This window comes from Ursus arctos, unplaced genomic scaffold (genome assembly GCF_023065955.2).
Source record: "Ursus arctos isolate Adak ecotype North America unplaced genomic scaffold, UrsArc2.0 scaffold_4, whole genome shotgun sequence".
In the NCBI taxonomy this organism is placed as follows: Eukaryota; Metazoa; Chordata; class Mammalia; order Carnivora; family Ursidae; genus Ursus; species Ursus arctos.
In genome coordinates, this window is record NW_026623056.1 from 87,423,107 (window position 1) to 87,443,382 (window position 20,276).

General features: G+C 47.6%; 1 long non-coding RNA gene across 2 annotated transcripts; it reads left to right on the forward strand.

The window, feature by feature from the left end:
- Window positions 1–1,090: 1,090 nt before the first annotated feature.
- On the forward strand, window positions 1,091–19,957 carry LOC123001889 (uncharacterized). 2 transcript variants are annotated; one of them, XR_006411188.2, is made up of 4 exons: window positions 1,091–1,312; window positions 9,835–9,989; window positions 15,561–15,692; window positions 16,327–19,957. It is a non-coding gene; the product is annotated as an uncharacterized LOC123001889 (long non-coding RNA). The 2 variants fall into 2 exon arrangements; XR_006411187.2 differs by lacking the exon at window positions 1,091–1,312 and having other exon boundaries at window positions 9,240–9,989.
- The last annotated feature ends 319 nt before the right edge of the window (window positions 19,958–20,276 follow it).

A 20,276-nucleotide genomic window follows, 5' to 3' on the forward strand; every position in this document is an offset into this window, starting at 1 on the left:
TGTCAAAAATTCGGTTTGGTTTGTAGAGGGTGAGGCAAGCCTTCTGAATGAGCACAGCCTTGTAAACATATGCGTAATACCATCAGAAATGAGAGCCTGCTTTCGTCCAAGTCTGGTTTTGAAGTATTGATTTAAAGTAAATATACCACCTAATCCCTGTGTTCCTCATTCCAATCCATTTATGGGTGAAAAATGTAGCCCAGGAGGACTGATGTTTCCAATACGGGTTTTTAATGTTTAAGAAGAATCAAACATCCCCCAAGAACAAATGAAAACTTGGTGTGGCAAAATAACCCCTCACCTTGGTTCATCCTTCGGCTCACAAATCACAGCCAGGGGTCCACGTTCTGGCTTGACGGCTAGTTTCCGGGAGTGACAGGAATATCTCATCAATTTGCATCCACACCTCCAGCTTGGTGTTCTCCCTGGCTGATACCATATTCTTGCAGCTTCATCATTTACTTGGCCCTGCCTTTTAAGGCAAGGAGGCACGGAAGAAAGACACAGTGTTCCTCCTTGGGCTAATCTCTGCTATCTCATTTTACTGTTCCTCCCAGAGGGATGCTGGTACGTTCCAGCAGGCATGCCGGGAATGTTCGGCCGTGTTCCTGAGAGCAGGAACAGCCGGTACCAGGATGCTGGGTCATGGCGTGTTTGCAGTCCATTTAGACTAGTCCTAATAGATGCACAGGAGTGGCCTATGTTGTGTGCATGGATCAGATGAAGGGGAGGGACAGAACCCCACATCTGTCCCGGTGTGAGGAAGACAAGCCATCTCTTAGACAGAATAATTCATGAGTATCTAGCACGGTGCAGAGTCCTCAATACGTTCTCAGCCCACGACACCATTTACTAAGCACAGGCTGTTACAGTTATCCTCATTGTATCCTAAAGGTGCTGAGGGGATTCTCACTTTTCAGCTCATTTCTTCGGATGATGTGAGTCTTTTGGTCTTTCTAAAAGTATCCTATTAAATGGAAATACCTGGCTGAGGGGTGTGTGTGTGTGTGTGTGTCTGTGTGTCTGTGTGTGTGTGCAGGGGGTGGGGTGGGACAGGGGAGCAATACTTCACGGCCCTTTCAGAAGGAGCTTGGTTCTGAGTTAATGTATTTACCATATCTTTTATGTTCTGTGTTCCTATGTTTTGACATTTGGGGACTTGCTGACTCTGGAGGGACTGCCCATCCCAACGTTGGCCAATCCCTGCAGATAGATGGTGAATAGCTTGCCTGGGAGAGTGGTTTTCAAACGCAAACCAACCAATCCAGAGCCACATCCCAAACTCCTCTGGGCTCTGACACTCCTGGGAGAGGTGAGTAGGGCTCTCACCTCGGGTAATCACCCTGCAGCCAGGGAACTAGGGACAGCTCCTAGGCCCAGAGTCCACTGAAATCATTCAAATTACCCTGCCTTGCTCCTTCCTTCCCACAGAAACCACAAAAAAGTCTCTTGCCACAGTTTCCCCCCAGCCCCCACCTCCCGACCAACTCGGGTGCTTCCCTGTGTGTTCCCGTGTCCTGTGCCGTGGCCCCGTCCTCTTGAGGTCTGTGAGTAACTAACTAGCTTTGCATTGACAGTTGTCCCCTGACCTGTTGGCCTGAGTCTCAGATTTTCTATTGATGCACTATGTTTTAAAACAGTTAACACCATATAGAAAGAGAGAGAAAATAGAGAGAGCCGCGTCCTCGTTTACATTGATACGGGGGGAGGAAGTAGCTATACCGCCGGCCGTGCCTGTTTCCTGACCCGCAAACTGAGACCCACAGTCTGGGCCAGCACCATGTGTCAGATGTCAGGCATGTTGTCTGTGACAGTTCGAGGCTTCCAGGAGGCCCTTCCAGCTGGGAATAAGCTGAGCGGCGGCTGCCACAGACCCTCCTTCTTCAGACAGTCCTGGGGGGATGTCAGGCTGCTGTGGAGGCCATATGACTGGCATCTTCGAATACATCCTCTGCCTTTCTCAAACCTTTTCACAAGAATTAAAATGCCTCAAGAGAGAGCTAGGATGTGGGGGTGAAGGCCAGGAAGGGGCTCCCAGGGAAGGGGCTTTGCCCATGAGGGTGGGGGCTACGATTGCTGAGGCCTGGCAGCTCTGTCTGCAGAAACTTGTCCTGGAAGTAGCAGGTCTTCCTGGCTCAAACCTTCACAAGCTGCTGCCTGCTTGGTGAGCTCTTGGAATGCTCCTCAGAGGAAGGAGGAGGAGGCCTCCCGCCTTTGAGGTCTGGCCTTTCCCCTGGGAAATGCTGGTGGCACACATCGTGGCCATCAATGCTTGAGTTGCTAACCCTGCAGAGCTGGTCCATGGTCTCTGGGGGATGTCATCTTGCTAATATTTAGGTTAGGGCACAAATTGGAAATGCTTTATTTTCCTTTCTGGATAATTTCACTTCAGTCTTTCAGCATTTTCTCCTAACCAAACCATCAACAGGTGTGCATTTCAAATGACTTCTATGGGAGTAGAGGGTCCTGATTTCACTGTGCGGCTTCTCAGGCCATGGGCATCATGGGATATTTCTCAGCCTGACAAAATGATGAAACTCAACCTTCTTCCCTATTTTCTGTTATTTCACAGGGTTGGTCATTTCTAGAGTCACATCCTACTGGACTCATTACTTTGGGTTCTTAATGTTTAATTTTTTTTTTTTTAAAGAACTGGTCACCTATGAAAGGAAGTTCATACATCACTGTGTTTCTCCTTTTCCCTCCCTTGACTTATATTTCATTTTCTGCAGGCTAACCATGAACTGTTGTGGAAGAAATCAGAAAAGTTTGATATAAGGAATCTTAGCATTGAGATCTCTAGGAGGAAGATGTAATGCCTTTTCCTCTCTGGCAGCCACCTCCAGTTTGTTTGTATTGTTCATTGTTTGTATTGTTCCACAGATTCAGAATTCATTGCAATTACATACTTCTCAATAGACATTATTAATGAGAAATGGAAGGAGATGTATAGATGATACATATATATATTTTTGCAAGTCACAAAAGCCCTCCACAACTAACCCATGATGAAATCAATTGGAGATTAGGATTTTTGTAGTGGGAGGTGGTGGGGACGACAGTAGCCCATTGTCAAAGGCTGATTGCCTTACCAGCTGCCTCTTTTTTTTTTTTTTTAAGATTTTATTTGTTTATTGGACAGAGAGAGACACAGTGAGAGAGGTAACACCAGCAGGGGGAGTGGGAGAGGGAGAAGCAGGCTTCCTGCTGAGCGGGAAGCCTGATGCATGGCTCGATCCCAGGACCCTGGGATCATGACCCGAGCCGAAGGCAGACGCTTAACGACTGAGCCACCCAGGCACCCTGACCAGCTGCCTCTTGCTGATGTTTTTGAAGGGGCTGTTTCCAAATGAAGCAGCCTGGGTCCCAACTTAGCCACATTAATTTCCTATATGTTTATTCTATGTCACTAAATAGGAAGGTGACAGTGTGGCATGAGTTTGATTCAGTGAGTGTTTTCTCTGTTAGGGACCTGCCACTACCAAGAGCTTCATGAATAAGAAGTTATTTGTGGAGTTTTAAGTAGACAAAAAGACCCTGATCTGTGTTGGGAAAAGGGCTGCAGTGTCACAGTGTGCTGGGGTACAGCACATGGGGAAAGCAGCTAGAAGCCTTGCTGATAGTCTGGGCCAGAGTCAGTGGATTGCAAAGGTCACAAGAAGGAGGGAGTGGATGGATTCAAGAGATAGTTAGGAGTTGAAATGGGCTGAGCTTAATACTGAATTGGAGTTGGTGGTGGGGAGAAGCAGGTATCTGGATGTCTCTTGGGTTTCTGGATTAAGCAACCGAGTATCATGTGGACTTCAGGGAGAGGACTGGAGTTGGGGGTGTTTGTGAGTTTAGGTTGGCTATGTTGATTGTGGTGCCTTTGACACCCAAGCTCTAAAAGGAACTTTCAAATGGGCTGTTGGACAGAACATTCTGGAATTCCAAGGACAGGCCTAGGTTAGAGGTAAATATGGGAGTCACTGGCATATGGCAACTGAAGTGGGTGGGATGAGAACTGAAGACAGAATAGAGTGAGGGAGCCAGAGGTCTTAGCCTGAGCTGTGAGAAACTCTGACATTTCATGCTCGTTATGGGATTATGACCTTGGATGAGAGCCTGAGAAAAAAGGACAGGGGAAGAAAAGCCAAGAGAGTTAGATGTCAGAGATGCTCAGGGAAGAGAGTAGTGAAAGGAGAGAAGGAAAGTGTGGTCAACATCAAAAACTGATTGGAGGGATAAATTAAATGAAGACCTGAACTGGCTAACTGCATTGGTAGACTGAGGTCCCTGAGGAGCTGGGTAAGAGGGGCACTGGTGGAGGAGTGGGGTTAGACACCAGGGGGTGGGACGAGGTGTGAACAGGCAAGAGGAAGAGGGAGGGAGGAGATATAGACGAATCTCATGAAGAATCTGCTCATAGAGGGGAGGAAAGAGAAAGAGCAATGGGGAGCCATGGAAGCAGGAAGGTTTTGTTTTGCTTTGTTTTATTTTAACAAGAGAGACTCTAACACATTTACATCCATTGCAAAGGATTTCTTGGCAAGGGAGAGGCTGAATATTCAGGAGAAAGAGGGTATCATCTGTAGTGTTTTAGGGTGAATATCTGTCCGGTGTGTGCAGGTCAGAGGGGTGTCCTGGCACATAGGACTCTCAGTGTGAAACCAGAACAGCTTTGGGTAAACTGGGATGGCTGGTCACCTAAGCTTACAGAGGAGGACAAAGGGGTTGAGATCCAAAGCATGGGATCAGAACCAACGTCCACAGGAGGAGCAGCAGCTTCTCTGAGGCAATGGGAGCAAAAGAAAGGATGAATTGAAGTGGAGGAATGTTTGTAGGCTTGTTTGGGGGACTTGGGGGTTGCCCGTCTGACATAGTCTATTGCTTTTATGAAGTAAGAGATACTTCCCTCTGCTGAGGGAGGATGAGTGCAGAAAGTTTGAAATGGCCTTTGTGGACCCTGAAAGAGCAAGTTGACTAGAGAAATCCAGTAGTGTTGCTGGATGGTGTTGAAGGGCCATGTGAGGTTGGGCGCCATGACTTTATAATAATGCCCGTTCACCCATTTTGCATGTGGGATCATCTAGCAGAGATGTGCAAATCAGGGAAGATTGATGGTTGGCCTTCTCTAAGGCAGACATTTTTCCAGGTGGTGTAACCACAAAGTAACGAAATATTAGGAAGGGAAGATTTAACTTACTGCCAAGAGTTTTACTGAAATGACAGACCATGTAACTTAGGTGGAGTAAAGACAGAAGCGATGAGAGGAATTGAGGATGGATTGGGAGTGAAATCAATGGGTTGGGGTTCCTGGTAAGGTTGAAGGCAAGGCTCTGAGATGATGGGTGGGACCTGTGGCTGAGCTGGATGTGAGCCTTGTCACCATTAGTGCCAGGAGCCATGGGGCACGAGGGTGGGAAGGGTAACGGCATGGCTGTAAAACCGTGCACTCTTAATGGGATGTGAGGACAGAGGAAGGGAGGGATGAACATACTCTAAGGGGAAAGGACAGTGAATGACTGAAGCAGAGGCAAGCTTTCTAAATGCACATTAGAAATAAAGCAAATGTAGTTAGATGTGTTTGGGAAATTATAATCAACTGGTTTTCCATTCTAGAATGGAGGTGTTATGGGTTGAAGCGTGTCCACCTAAAATTCATATGTTGGCGTCCTAACCCCCAGAACCTCAGATGTGCCCTTATTTGGAAATAGGGTCATTGTGGACGTAATTAGGTGGTCATCAGGGTGAGCCCTAATCCCATCTGACTGGTGTTCTTACACAAAAGGGAAATGTGGGCACAGAGACAGACACTCACCAAGAAAGAACGTCATGGGAAGATGCAGGCAGAGATTGAGGTGACACATCTACAAGCCAAGGTCCACCAAAGATTGTCAGCAACCACCAGAAATTAGGAGAGAGGCTGGGAGCAGACTCTCCCTCAGAACCTTGGAAGAAACCAACCTGCTCACACTTTGGTCTCAGACTTTTGGTCTTCAAAACCTGAGAGAAAATCTGTTTCCATTGTTTAAGACCCCCAGTCTGTGGGACTTTGTTATGGCAGGAAAGGAGTAAGTATGGGATTATAGGACTTGGGTCAGTATTTGATGCTTTCCCCTCATCCATATCCCTCCTGTATTCCAGATCCATCCAGCTCTGGTGTAATTCTGGCTTAGTATTCCTTTAATTATCTTGTCTTTCTTATTCTCCTATGTAATATTTTTCGTGCTTAACCTGGGCTACACTAGGTAAGAACATACGACCTGCTTTATATACTGAAAGACTTTCCACAGAAAGTCAGAGGCAGGTTCTTAGTTCTAACAACTTGCAGAAAGACCAGGTCAGATGAATGTACACTATAAATGACAGTCCCCAGAGTGTGAAGTAACACCACCCAGCACAGACCCCATGATGATGAAGTGGTTCAGGTGTGGAGACCTCGACAGGATCTGGACCCACGTGCTCCAGGTGTTCCAGTAGCAGTTCTGGCAAGGATGTCATTGGACAACTTTTGCCACCACTCAGAACCTGACACGCTACCTCGTGGGGTTTCTGTGAGCATCAGAGATTGTGACGTCAAGCATCAAGCTTAGTGCCTGGTGTGTTAGCTCTTCCTCCACCTTTTTGGTTTTTCTTTCATTCATTCATTTGTGGCACGAGCGAGCACATGACTCTCAGTGCTACGATGTTCCAGGCACCATGAAGGGGCTGGGACATGAAACGTGAGCGTGAGTCCAGCGTCCCCTCTCTGTGTGCTTAGCAGAGAGAAGCTGCTGGAAGCTCTTCTCTGTGACTCTGGTTGTCTTCTGCATTCCTGATTTAACGTTTCTCTGCTGGATTGACAAATGGGAGAAAAAGTGTTGGCGTGTCCTGATGACTCCTCCTGGCATGTTTTCTGCTGGTGACAATCACAGATTCCCTGCCTCACAGCCCCTGGATGCATCAGGGGCAGGAGCATGGGCCTGGCCGCTGTCAGAGCCCCGACCGTGTGCTTGGGCAGGTCATGTGGCTGCTCACAGTCAGCCTCCCTCCCACTTTCACTGGTCTCCTCTCATTTTCTCAACTACTCTGGGAAGCAGCCGGCTTGCCACTCCTGCTCCACGATGAGCAAACTTATCAGAGGAAGTGTCTTGCTTGAGGGACAGGGCAGAATCATGGAGGATGTTGGAGGTGGTGGACATATGTGGTTTGCCGCCCCAGCACCTTCTTCCTCATCCTCTCCGCCAAGCCGCGTGGACATCCCAGGCCAGGTGGGACCCAAGTCAGTCACAGGGATTCTCAGAACTTACGGGAGCTACAGGAAAGGAGCGCAGCCCTTCCTTATTGAACTTGAACCTGAGAGGGTGTGAGGCAGAGGCAGCACAGAGCAAGTGGAGCCAAGAGATAGAAGAAGGTAAGGTCCCATAGCAACATTTGAACTCATGGGTTGAGCCATGTCTTAGCTAGCTCTCCCGGTCATTGAACACACTTCCTTGGTGCTGTAGAGCGTGCACGTGTGTGTGTGTGAGAGAGAGAAGCGGGGGTCACAGGTCAGATGGACAGGAAGAGTGATGTGAGGATCCTTTGTGAAGTTACAAGTCTTTTTCCAATATGAAATGAGCTTCAACTACCGTTCAGTTGATTCTTGGCCTCTGAAGGTGTTCCATGTGGGGCCTTCCCCTGGTGCTTAGTGATGGCAAGGTATTCCTGTCGGCAATGGCTCCGCTGTGATTTCTTCCTCAGAGATCAGGACCTAGAGCTGGGCTCTGAGGCACCAAATAATGGGGCCAGGTGGTAGGCACGGTGCTGGGAGCGGGGGTCTGGAGGTACAACCTGCCTCCTTCCTCCGTTACTATCACCACCTTCTTCCACCCCAGTTTCCGTGGTTGCTGACACCCCCACACCAACTCAGGTGTGGGACTGTCCTGCGCACGCAGCCCCAGAAGATTGCACGGGGGGAATTCTGGGTCACACCATGGCCTTTGTCACCTGGTTTCTCTCAGCACTTCCACGGCACATGGGGAGCTCTTGCCAGCCCCTGTGGACTTAGGGATTTTGCTGGTGAAGGCTGTCCACTTGGCACAGCTGGTGGGGGCAGGGCAGGCACGGCAGCTCACGTGACATCAGTGGCAGTGGGAAACGGACCTCCAATAGACCAATTGGGCGATGGGGACAGGAGAGAACAGGTGTGTCCTGGGGGTTCCACCGTGTTCTGCTCTGACCCCACAAACCTTAGGGGTAGGCCTGGGGTAGATCTCCCACATGTGGGCAGTGGTCCTGAGATGGGTGGGGATCTGCCCCACTATCCCCAGGAGAGAGCCCCTCTTCTCTGTTAGCAGCGGGAAAGCCAGTCCACGCTCAATGGGGGACAACAGAGCCATCTTCCCCTCCTCTCTTTCCAAAGTCACCTCATCCTTTTTTATGGGGTGACCATAAAAAACCAGAGGTGCTCCCCTCACTTTCTGGACTTGTTGAAAATCACACTCCTCTAGTTTTGCCATTTCATTCCTAGCGAAGAGACAGTTAACCGAAGGGGTGATTTCTCATAACTGACCCATGTAGGCCACCACCTGGTTGGCAACAGGAAGCGTGGCTCTGGGGAGGTGGTACACTGTAGATCTGTGTTGTATGATGGTGTCTTTCCCATGACTGCTTTGCAAGCTGGTGAAGTGGTGAGTGGGGATGGGGGCTCAGATCTGTTGGCCACCCAAGTTCATTACCCCATGCTGGACTACACTCAGGTTTGGATATTCGTTTTGTAACTTGCGTGTTTTCTGTTACAATGAGGCTCCTGTTCCTGTAAACATTTATGGATTGTTTTACTACCCATAATTAACTGATTTCATAGCAACCATGGCATGACTGAGACATTCATTTTAGAGATTAAGTGGAAAATAAAAGCGAGCTCAGTGCATTGCAAGCATATAGCAGGAATGCACAACGAATTATATGGAGAGACGGAAGCATTTGGTCCCCAAAGACAAGCATGACATTGCAATTTAGTTTGGATGAGAAAATTGAGATCTCTTGGATTTGCCTTCACATGTGTGAGTGTCTCTGTCAATTTCTGCTGCTGTGCAGCCATTTTAAATTGGTCCTAAAATATCGGCAGTGCAGAACATTTCAGAAGAGCTTTTCATTTGCTAAAACGTTGCAGCAAGCAGGCAGAAGGGATGTTTGTGTGCAACTTTCTGATGGTTTAAAAAGCCCTGGAGAAGTGCGTGATAGTGATATTTTTTTTTTTTTGGCTTGTCTGCAGAATAGATGGAAAGAGAAAAAGTACCCAGATACTGTGCCCATTCCCAAGGGCACACCATACAATGCGAACACCAGAAGCAGGACTACGGGAGGGAAAGGGATGCTGAGGCCAGAAGAATTCTCTGTGGCTTGGAATCCTAGCTCATTAGGGGTGGAAGGGACTTCAGAGACCATTCCCACTCCTCTTGCTACAGATAGGGAAACAGAGGCAGCAACCACTGGCTGCAGGCTGTCCAGCAAGCTAGTGGCAGAGCTTGGGGCTTGCCTGGACCCTCCAGTTCCCAGGCTGGTCCTCTTTCCATTCTGTCCCACCCCAAAACATTAAGTATCTGTCTAGAAATGTTGGCTCCCACACTTAAAACATAAAATTCCTTGTTCTCACTCCCCAAATGAGGAATGTGCTTTCAGCGTTTACATTAGCTGGAAACTGAGTTGAGAATGCTCTGAACTCATTTTTCAAACAAGATGTATTTTAATAAAATTTCTTGGCCTTACATGCTTTGCTGCTTTGTAAGGGCTCAAGTTGGTTAGAACTCACTTCACGGAAGTTCTCAGAGCCCCTGGTGGAGCTCAGAGGAAGAGTTACAGGCAGTCCCTGGTTTTGTTTTTTTCCAGGCACTCGTAGAAACTGCAGCACGATCGGATCGCACTGTTCCACAAGAAAAATGTGTAACTGTGAGGTTGCATTCCTGACCATGAACTCAGTACCAAATAAATCAAGATGTGAACCAAAACGCTGTGACCAAGAGAGGGGAGAGAACCCTCCAAGAGTGAGTCTCAGCTCTCGGACACCCTCACTGGCAACAAAGCTCTCGTTCTAAGTGGGGTAGGGGACAGCAGCCGCCCCCTCCACACGGGGCAGATCTTTGGTGTGTAAGATGCTACACGCACTCCTTGGGGTGTACAGGTAGGTCTGAGTGGTGGCCGAGAACATGAGCGTGGAAAACAGGAAGCATGAGAAAGAGAAAGAAACAGGAATAAAAGAGACGAATTGCCGAGAAACGACTGGATGTGAAATCCACTCGGAGGGGCAGGGCACTCGCACTGACCACTGCCTCAGGACTGACCAGAGGTGGGGTGGGCATTGAGCTGAATCTCAGCTTCCTCACTGCGGTGGGGCTCAAATGAACCAGCACTCTCCAGCCTCAACCCAAATCGGGGACCACAGTCATCCTCAACACATGGGGGGTTGTGATGCCTCCTCAAGCTTGTGGCTTTGAGACCCAATCTTATAGGCTTTTGGCTTCTCCTGGCCCTCCCCGATGGGCAGTGATTGAAAACCTTTTGTAAAACTACAGAAGCATTTTCAGTTCTGTCAATATGGCTGTTTAGAGAACCTGAAAAATTGTCACCTTCCAAAATATTTAAAACCCTGGGTACCTACTAAAAATGTAGGTGGCAGTGAAAAACGAAGCTGGAGAGAAAAGGAAATCCTGAGAAGCCAGAAGAGGGAATGCAAATGGAGGTCCAGGTTGCTGCAGGAGCACTGTGGCAAGATGGCCCAGGGCAGGTGTTGACCCCACTCCTCAGGCAACTGCTCTGTGTCCACCTGGGGGTGTGGCTGTCCCCAGGGGGCTCAGCACAGCATCACCTGTAGAGTCTTGTCATCCGGGTAACCTTTCCCAAGTGTGTCTGTCTGGGTGCCCACCTGCAGTGTCTGTTCTCCCTTTCTTCATGACTGGTCCCATTGGACTTGACCCAGACAAGTACATGCCACCAGCATCGATGCTCCAGAGGGCGAGAACCTCCCGAGGCCCCAGACCGTATGAAATATCAGTGCAGTGGACACCCTTTAAATGCCTCAGGTGGGCTTCCAGGCAATCCCTGTCTTCCCTGCACTGCCCTGAGTGGGAAGCCAGGTTCCAGCCCAGGCTGCAATGTTCTGAAGTCATATGTGTTGTAGCCTGGGTTAGAACCTAGCTTCCCAATCCACCTGATGCTGATTTTCCTCTAGTCACCTTGCTTCTTCCATCCCCTACTATGGCCACAGAATGTATTGTTGCCATGAGGACAAAACAAAGACTCCTGGACAGCAGTGGCTCACGTCACCCACGCAGCAGACACATGCAAGGCTCCACACCTGCATTAGAAATATTTGGGACTGGAGAAGACATGCTGGCTTTGCTGGCTTCAGAGCCGCCCCCCTGCACGTTCAGCATCCTCAGAGGTAGAAAGAGCTTGCTAGCGAGCAGCTTATGGGACCAGGAACAGGCCCCGGGAGTCATGCACCTGGCCTTTATTAAGCCCACTAATCCTGGAGAGTCCCGTCTTTCACGGATGTCTCAGGCTGTGCATAGTTTCCTTGGTTTTAAGAACAAGCGGACGAAAATCACCATGTTTAGCAGATTATCATAATGTCATTGAGAGAAGGTTTCATTTAACAGAGATAAGATAGTGTTTTAGAGTTTCTTCAACATCTGTTCACACTTATAGGGGCAACATTTTTATTATCTTTTGCCAAAATTTAATTGAACACCCTACTCAGCATTTCCTTATTCAACTTTTCCTTGGCAAAGGTGCAGTGAAATCGGTAATATTTCTATTTTTCTTTTTTTTTTTTTTTAAGATTTTATTTATTTGACAGAGAGAGAGACAGCCAGCGAGAGAGGGAACACAAGCAGGGGGAGTGGGAGAGGAAGAAGCAGGCTCCCAGCGGAGGAGCCCGATGCGGGGCTCGATCCCAGAACGCCGGGATCACACCCTGAGCCGAAGGCAGACGCTTAATGACAGAGCCGCCCAGGCGCCCCAATAATATTTCTATTTTTCTAAAAGTTTTTGAAAATATCAGGCTAAAAGAGATGCCTCCAGTTATAAGAGTAACTGATAAAATTAATAGCTATTTGATACACCTTGATAAAGCCCCTGTCTCGTATGTAATTCCTTGAAACTGCACATGTGATTGGCTATAATATAATAACAAATCTCTTAGAAAGTCAGCTGGTTTCTAATGATTTGCTTTCAACAAAACGGAAACAGGGCCTAACTCATTTATCAGCTTGTAGATCATTTAGAAGAATTTTTGATAATTAATCAATATCCAATTTTTAGAACAAATGACTTCAAAGAAGATAAAAGAACTGGGTGACTTACTATATTGATACTCATTCTAGTCCCTTTAATATGTTTGTAAGAACGATGTTTATCAGCACTTGTAGCTAAACTAATAAAAAATTGGCATGGAGGTGGTGCTGACCCCTTCTCAGACCACTGAAGTAATACTATCTGTAGCCACGTGTCAAAAATAAAAACTCTACCCATGTCCTTAAGAGATGCGTATCTATTAAAATTTTGCTACTTGTACTGAATAATTACTTACCAAAAATTAATATATCTATATTTTGATCATTTGTGTTCTATTTATGTTGTAATGAAAACTATCTAGAAGGAACAAATTTCATTCTTGCAGTATTATGGTGGGAGGATTTAAAAAAAATTAAATTTATATACATATTGCAAAAAAGTCTGATTTGTGATCAAAAGATTTTGAATCATGTAAAAATGTAAGACATCAGGGTAAAATCTGGTGGGGGAGGTGCAATGAAGATAGATGTTCAAGGAAAAAAAGGACACTAACATTTCAGATATGTAAAGAAAAGCCTATCTTGGGGCACCTGGGTGGCTCAGGCAGTTAAGCGTCCAACTCTTGATTTTGGCTCAGGTCATGATCTCAGGGTTGTGAAATGGAGCCCACATTGGGCTCCATGCTCAACATGAAATCTGCTTGTCCCTCTCCCTCTGCTCTTCCCCCAACCCCTGCTCGTGCACTCTCTCTCTAAAATAGTAAATAAAATCTTCAAAAAAAAACCAAAACCCCACAAGAAATCTTGTCTTTTTTTTTTTTTTTTTTTAAGAGAGAGAGAGTGTGCTCTTGAGTGGGGCAGGGAGGGGGCAGAGGGAGATAGAAAAACCCAAGCAGGCTCCATGCCCAGTGCAGAGCCCAATGTGGGGCTTGCCTTGTGTTTTTTAAATGGATGATGATGAGTAGTGGATTGCTAGATATTTATATTCCATGGGACATATTTAAATGAATTACATTATCATTTTATAGTTAATGCCTATATTTACAATATGCCAACAAATCTTTTGCAATTACTTAAACTTATGATAAAAATTTTAGATGTCACATTGAAACTATGTGAGAAGTCAATAGTTTGCCAAATTTGTTAAAGACTTCATGAACAAAAAAGTTGACAAATCCCCCTTACACCACTGACCTCGAGCCCTCAATTTATTCTCTAGTAAAAAGACAAGGATGGTCCTACTGAATTTTTAAGAACTCCAACTGCATCCTGTTTATAAGAGACATTCCTCGAATAGAAGAACATGGAAAGGTCGAAGAAAAATTAAAGGAAGAGATCTATCAGGCAAATAGTAACCAAAGAACACTTGTGTAGCTATATTAATATGAGACAAGCGGATTAAGGCAAAAGGTATTACAAGAGATGAAAGTGTCTCTTCATAATGATAGAAGGTTCTATGCATCGGAAGATATAAAAGTGCTAAATTTATGTCCAGCCTATAACATAATTATTATTTTATTATTTTTTAAAATTTTTTTAATCAAAATTTTTTATTATGTTAGTCACCATACAGCACATCCCAAGTTTTTGATGTAAAGTTCCATGATTCATTGTTTGCATATAACACCCAGTGCTCCATGCAATACATGCCCTCCTTAATACTCATCACCGGCCTATCCCAATCCCCCACCCCTCTCCCCTCTGAAGTATTTTTTTAAAATTTTAAAAAAGATTTTATTTATTCATTTGAGAGAGAGAGAGAGAGAGAGAGAGAGAGAGAGAATGAGTTGGGAGGAGGGGCAGAGGGAGAGGGAGAAGCAGACTCCCTGCTGAGCAGGGAGCCTGATGCAGGGGTTTGATCCCAGGACCCAGAGATCATGATCTGAGCCGAAAGCAGACACTTAATCCACTGAGCCACCCAGGTGCCCCTCACAGAGTTTTTAAACATAACAAGAAGAAAGGGTCACATCACTATTGTAACAAAGGCTCTATCAATAACTGATAAATTAAACAGACAAGAAATCAGTAAGAACACATGTAAGAACTGAGCCACCCAGGCTCAGTCAGTTAAGTGTCTGACTGTTGATTTCCACTCAGGTCATGATCTCAGGGTCATGAGACAGAGCCCCGTGTCGGGCTCTGCACTGAGCTTGGAGCCTGCTTAAGGTTCTCTCTCTTCCTTGCCCTCTGCTGCTCACTCTCTCTAAAAAAAAAAAAAAAAAATGCACGTAGATAATAAAAGACACATCATGAACCCATGTCAAATACTGCATCCAGCAGCTGGGATTGCATACACAGTCAGAATATTCATTAAGAGGACCGTGAACAAAGTCAGCAAACAAGACTTGATAAATCTTAAAGAAACCGTCATTCAGTTCCCTTTCTCTAACCAAAATGAAATTAAATTCAGGGTCAACAACAAGGGTAATAAAATGCCATGCTTTTGGAAATAAAGTCCCATCTAAATAATTTATCAGTTAATAACCCAAGATCATAGAAATGAAATAACTATCTTAAGTAATAATTAAAAACAACTACATATCAAAACGTGTGGGATGAAACTAAAGGGATTCCTAGAAAATCAATCCTAAATTATACCAGAAAAGAAAAAGAAGATAGAAAATGAATGAGTGAAGCAACCACTTTAAGATATTAAGGAGGAAAAGTAACAGAAATAATCCAAAGAAACAGAGGTAGAGAGACGATCAAGATGACAGTGGGAAGTAATGAAATAGAAAATGAAAATGTAACAAAAAGGATCAAAGTGGATTCTTTGGAATTAATGAGACTGACCAACCCCTCATGAGATAATATAGTCAAGAAGAAAGATGATTTAACACAACATTAAGAATTAAAAGTGTACACAGCTAAAGATGCAATAGAGTTATAAAAACTCAATAAAAAATATTATGAGTTTATATTAGTAAATTTGAAAAGTTAGGTGAGGTAGACAAATTTCTAAAAAATATGTAGCCTCCTAAAACTGACTCAACTAGAAATAGGAAAACCTGAATAGTCCTATAACTATTAGAGACATTAAACTGGTAGTTAAAAGGGCTTCATAAAAAGGAAAATAGTGGATGGGAAAACCCAGATGGTTTTACCGTAGGTTCTGTCATTTAGGGGTAGATAACTGTAGTCCTACAGAGATTGGAAAAAGAGGAAATACTCCTTCTAAGGCTTGGTTTAGTCATCTGTTCAATGGGATAACAATAGGTCCAACCCCATGGGTTTAATCCCTGCGAGGATTCAAGATCACATGTGGAAGTCACTTGGGGGGAATATGCCTTCAATAAATGGTGACCATTATTACAATTATAGGTCATGCAACAGTAAAACAGAGGGAGTGTCGATACGATACGGGGAGGTTGTTACCAAGAGCCTTGCTGATGAGGTGGCCCATGGCGGGGGAAGTCTGTCATCATCGCCAGGAGTCATTACTCCAGGGAAGAGGTAATCATTACTCACTCTAGTTGTATGGTAAACCTTTAGCAATTGGCAGGATGCAGACAAACCTCACAGGAATCAGAGGCGGTTCTGAACTGTAGAGGGAAATAGGGAGATCAGGTGGGAAGGGAATTTTTAACTATTGCACCTAATTTCAAGGTACGGGTGGGGGGGGGGAGGCTGCTACCTTGGTGGATGAGCCTTCCTGCGCATAAGAGGCTGGGATTCATCCAGCTTTGTCTAGGAGAGACCCTGTCCTGCCTCTTCCTGTGGTTCAAGGAGGGGAGGAACGAGACTGAGATAGGAAATCTGTCCGACAAACATCACAGACAATTTTATACTTCAAAGTTACTGCTTTTTAACGATTTAAAGTCTAAGAAACAAAATATCCTGATGGAGAGTTGGACAGCAGTTGAGGGTGATGTGTGAGCTCGTGCTGAAGGCTTGGTGGTTTAGTTATACAGGGAATGGAAGTGTCAGATGTGGTTAGGGCAGCCTTCCTGGAGGGCACATGAGTACAGAGAATGGATTGCATGTGGGTGGAAGGAGGAGACAGAAGTGGGCACATGTGAGCGTGCTGTGATGCCTGGGGACCGCTGCTAGTTGTTTTTCATGGGGGATCTTATTTTATACCCCACAGCCACCCTGAGAACCTGAGAGCAAGATAACGTTCCCCTTTTGCAGGTAAGAGGACTGTCATGCGCAGGTTAAATGATTGCAAACGACACAACCAGGAGTGGTGGGATTCCAACCCAGGGTGGGGGCTCGGAGGAGAGGGGAGAAGAGGCGGACAAAGGATAGATTCAGGAATGGGCAACACCAGCCTCTGTTGATCCAAGAGCCCCGAGTCCTGGCTTCCGGTTGTAGTGCTAAATCCCCACCCCAGGATTCTTCGGGCTGATCCTAGCTGAGCTGGACCCTCGTGAACTGGACAGGATGGCCTGGCTCAGGGGCTGCTGTGTGATGAGGGAATGAGCTGTCAATAAGGCTGCAGGTCACCCTGCACTGCTACTGTGTCATCTCAGCTGCCAAACAGGGATACGACTCTCCTTCCTCTTCTATTGTTTCCCTGACATATCGACAGACAACAGAGGCAAAGCACCCAGAGCAGAGCTGGGTGTGTAACAAATACTCCTAAGTGTTGGTCCTTTTGCTTCCCCTCTAGAACCTCTAGGTCAGGGCTCCTGCCGCATGCTGTGGGCGTTGGAGCTGGACAAGCGTCTTGCTTGGACGGAGCCCATGAGCCACGGACTGTGGTTGGTTTACGGTTTTCTTGCCCTGTCTGGGTCTAGTAGGTGCTCAATAAACGTTTGAACTAATGGTCAGTGCAAACCCCCCAAACCTTTTCTTTAGTGATCTGGGATTTCAGGGATGATGGCTGTCTCTCAGAGATATAACTGCCACGCAGATTCAACCTCAGAAGAGAGGAATAGAATCAGGGTATGTTTTCCAGCGAGTGACTGCGCTGGTTTTACCAACTGCCCAGGAGCCCAAGTCTGAGGACGGCTCGGCCGGGCTGTGTGGCCGCTGCACCACGAGGTGGCGCTGGCGCCCGCGTGTCTTTCAGGGCCGGTCGGGCGGCCCAGGTCGCCCTGGTCTCTGCTGGCCGCGCTGGGGAAAGAGCACCCGGCGTGCCCGCGAGCGCTGGTAGGAAAGGTGGGCTTGCCCGGACTCCGCGGGCTGCTCCTCGGGCCCCCGGGCCGCCAGCATCTCTGGGAGGGGCTGCACGTTGTCCCTTCCTTGGACCCCGGAGGAGGGAGGGGGAGGACTTTCGCCACCGAGGTGCGCCTTAGTCCCTGGTGCCCGCGCTCTGCCTCCGCCAGCGGAGAACTCTGACCCCGAGGAGGGGGTGTGTGATCGGAGTGCTCTTCTTGGCCCGGCTGACCTCTAGATTTTGACCCTGGAGGCTGTCATGAGGGGCCTTCGCTTGTCCTGGAAGCAATCAAACCGTCAAGTAGACTCCTACATGGCTTCGTGTGCTCGGAAAGAATTTGGAGGTTCGTCCTGAGTGGTCTTCACGGCGTTACCCCATTCCCAAATTGCCGTTGGCAGAATCAGCTTTAGGGCGAGAACCCTTGTAGTCCCCAGGCCCCTCCGCAGGAGGCAGAACCCTAACCCTGCTGGTGCATTTGTCGGATTTCCTGACAGTGGCTTGGCCCTCCACCGCCCACACGGGGTCCCTGGACAGTGGCATCGGCATGCCCTGGGTTGGAAATGCAGCACCCAGACCTAGCAGATCCAAGCCCGCATTCTAACACCACTCCCAGGAGAGTCCTGGGTGCCCCAGAGCTTGACAGGTGCTGGCAGAAGACGGATGGGAGGGCCTGCAGTCTGAGGGTAGCCGGCAAGGTGGGCCAGGTCCCTGGACTGGGGACTGACCACTGGGTTAGCCGCTGAGGGGGAGCCCTGTGAGATCTTACTCTAAGAGGCGGTCCTGCCGTGGGTCAGGCGTGTGTCTCAGGACCTCAGGGCATCCAGGGTCAGGAAGGCAGGTGGGCTCCAAGCAAATAAGGCTGGGCCCTATACTTTGCTCACCATTGTACCCCATACCAGCTGATACAGGCAGCTGGTAAATTGTGGAATGAAGCAAGAATGCAGACAGGCAATCCCAGTGCCTGTGGAAGGGCCACAGTCAAGTGTACAGGGTGCTGGGCTGTGGGGTCTGCCTGAGGGCACGGGCAGGTTGTCGCAGGGGCTGTGCCCGGGGCCATCCCCTCTGAGAGGTGACAAGTAAATGAACAAAACAGTGGGAAAGCAGAGGGATCGCTGTTCCCGCCAGAGCAGTGGTTCTCAGTGGAGTCCCTTTGCTCACCTGGGGACGTGGGCTGGGTCTGGAGACATTTTTGATTGTCACAGCTGGGGGAAGGGTGCTCCTGGCACCTGGAGGGTAAAGGCCCTGGGATGCTGGTACAAAACACTCTACAGGGAGGTCCCATAACAAAGAAGCCCCAAATGCCACCAGTGCCAAGGTTGAGCGGTGTGAGAAAGCACAGGGGCTGTCCTGCATTGTTGGACATTTCTAGTCTCATGGGGGCTCTTCACGACCGCCACTGTCCCCAGTGCTGGGGCCTGAGACCTTATTGGGAGTGAGTACAGTGCTGGTCCCAGCTGACTGTCGGGCAGGGCTCCTGGCTGGGCTGAGGCTGCTCTGGGGAGCTCTGCGTGTCCAGCGGCAGACCTCCATCATTGGTTCTCCGCAGATGACCAGATGCCACCAGCGCCCCCTGCCCTTCTGGCCTGGGACTATTGCCTCTGACTGCAGGATCCTCCCGTGGCTTAACAGCAGCTGCCTGTGTGACAGCCTCAGGGTGGGAGGGGACAGGCCTCCTCTAAGCACAGCTCCAGAGACAATAGCTTTTCCATGGCAACAGCTCAGTGCTGGGTGTGCAGCTCCCCCAGCCGCAGACCCTGATTCGGCTGCATGCTGGGCGTGTGTCCCCCGTGGCCCCCCAGAGAGCAAGTTGGCCCAGAGAGTTTATTTTCAGTCCTTTGATTCTTGACCTATAGAAACTGTGAGACAACACAGGTTTGTTGGCTTAGACACTAAGTTTTTGGATAAGTAGTTGCGTACCAGCCATTACAGATGCCATGTGCCTTGGGCAAGTTGATCAAACCACCGGTCCCTCTGTTTCCTCACCCACAGAATCAGGGTGACAATCACGGTGTCCCCATTGTAGAGGATCAGTAAGGATTCTGTGAGTTAGTAGACATAAAGGTCTTAGTGCCTGGCACTCACAAAGTGCTCAATTAATGGCAATAAATGGCCACTAGTATTAGTGGTAATTGTATGAATTTGGATAAAGGTGGGAACATGGGGAAGCAACAGAGCTCTTACTGAATGAATGGAAGATAGAAATCAACACTCCTCTTCACCAGTTTGCAAGCTCTGCCAATCCAGGCTCAGCACAAGGGTTAGGCTGTCTGCTGGCCAATGAGGGGGTGAAGAAAGGGAGCCCGTCTTCCCCGTGGGAGGACCTCCTGTGCGCCGGGGACTGCGCCAAGCCCCGCACCCTGCTGTCTCAGTCACTCATAGCTGCCTTTCGCAGTGATTCAGCATTATCGCGCCCGCTCGCCTCTATCCTTGGTTGAAAGAACCCTATATATTGACCTTAAAAAGCTTCACCAAGCACCCTCATTACTCATTTTTGAAGCAACCAAGAGCATCTGTGAGCGTGGGTGCCCAGGGATGCCCCAAATCAGCAGAAGGGCCAGTTACTGTCTTAATGATTTTTATTAAAATCCTTATTTGATTATAACTAGATATTTGTATATAAATAAATGGCATACAGTGAATCATGCTTTTTTCCTTCTGATACAAAAGCAAAATGTGTAAATCTTGTTCCTTCTCTCTCATCTGGTTTCCCCGACTAGCCAGAAGTATATATAAATAACAGCCCATTTTTAGTTGTTGCTTACTAATTTTTTTTCCCTTCTGGAGTAAAAAGGTTAGAAAGATTCCCACTCAGTGCAGAAATTTCTGAGGAAGCAAGCCATCTCAAGACAGATTGTGGAGTGAGATATGTGGCTAAGAATGATGTGTGTGAAGGTAACAGAATTTTTCAACGTGGACTAAGACTCTAGTCTGATTGG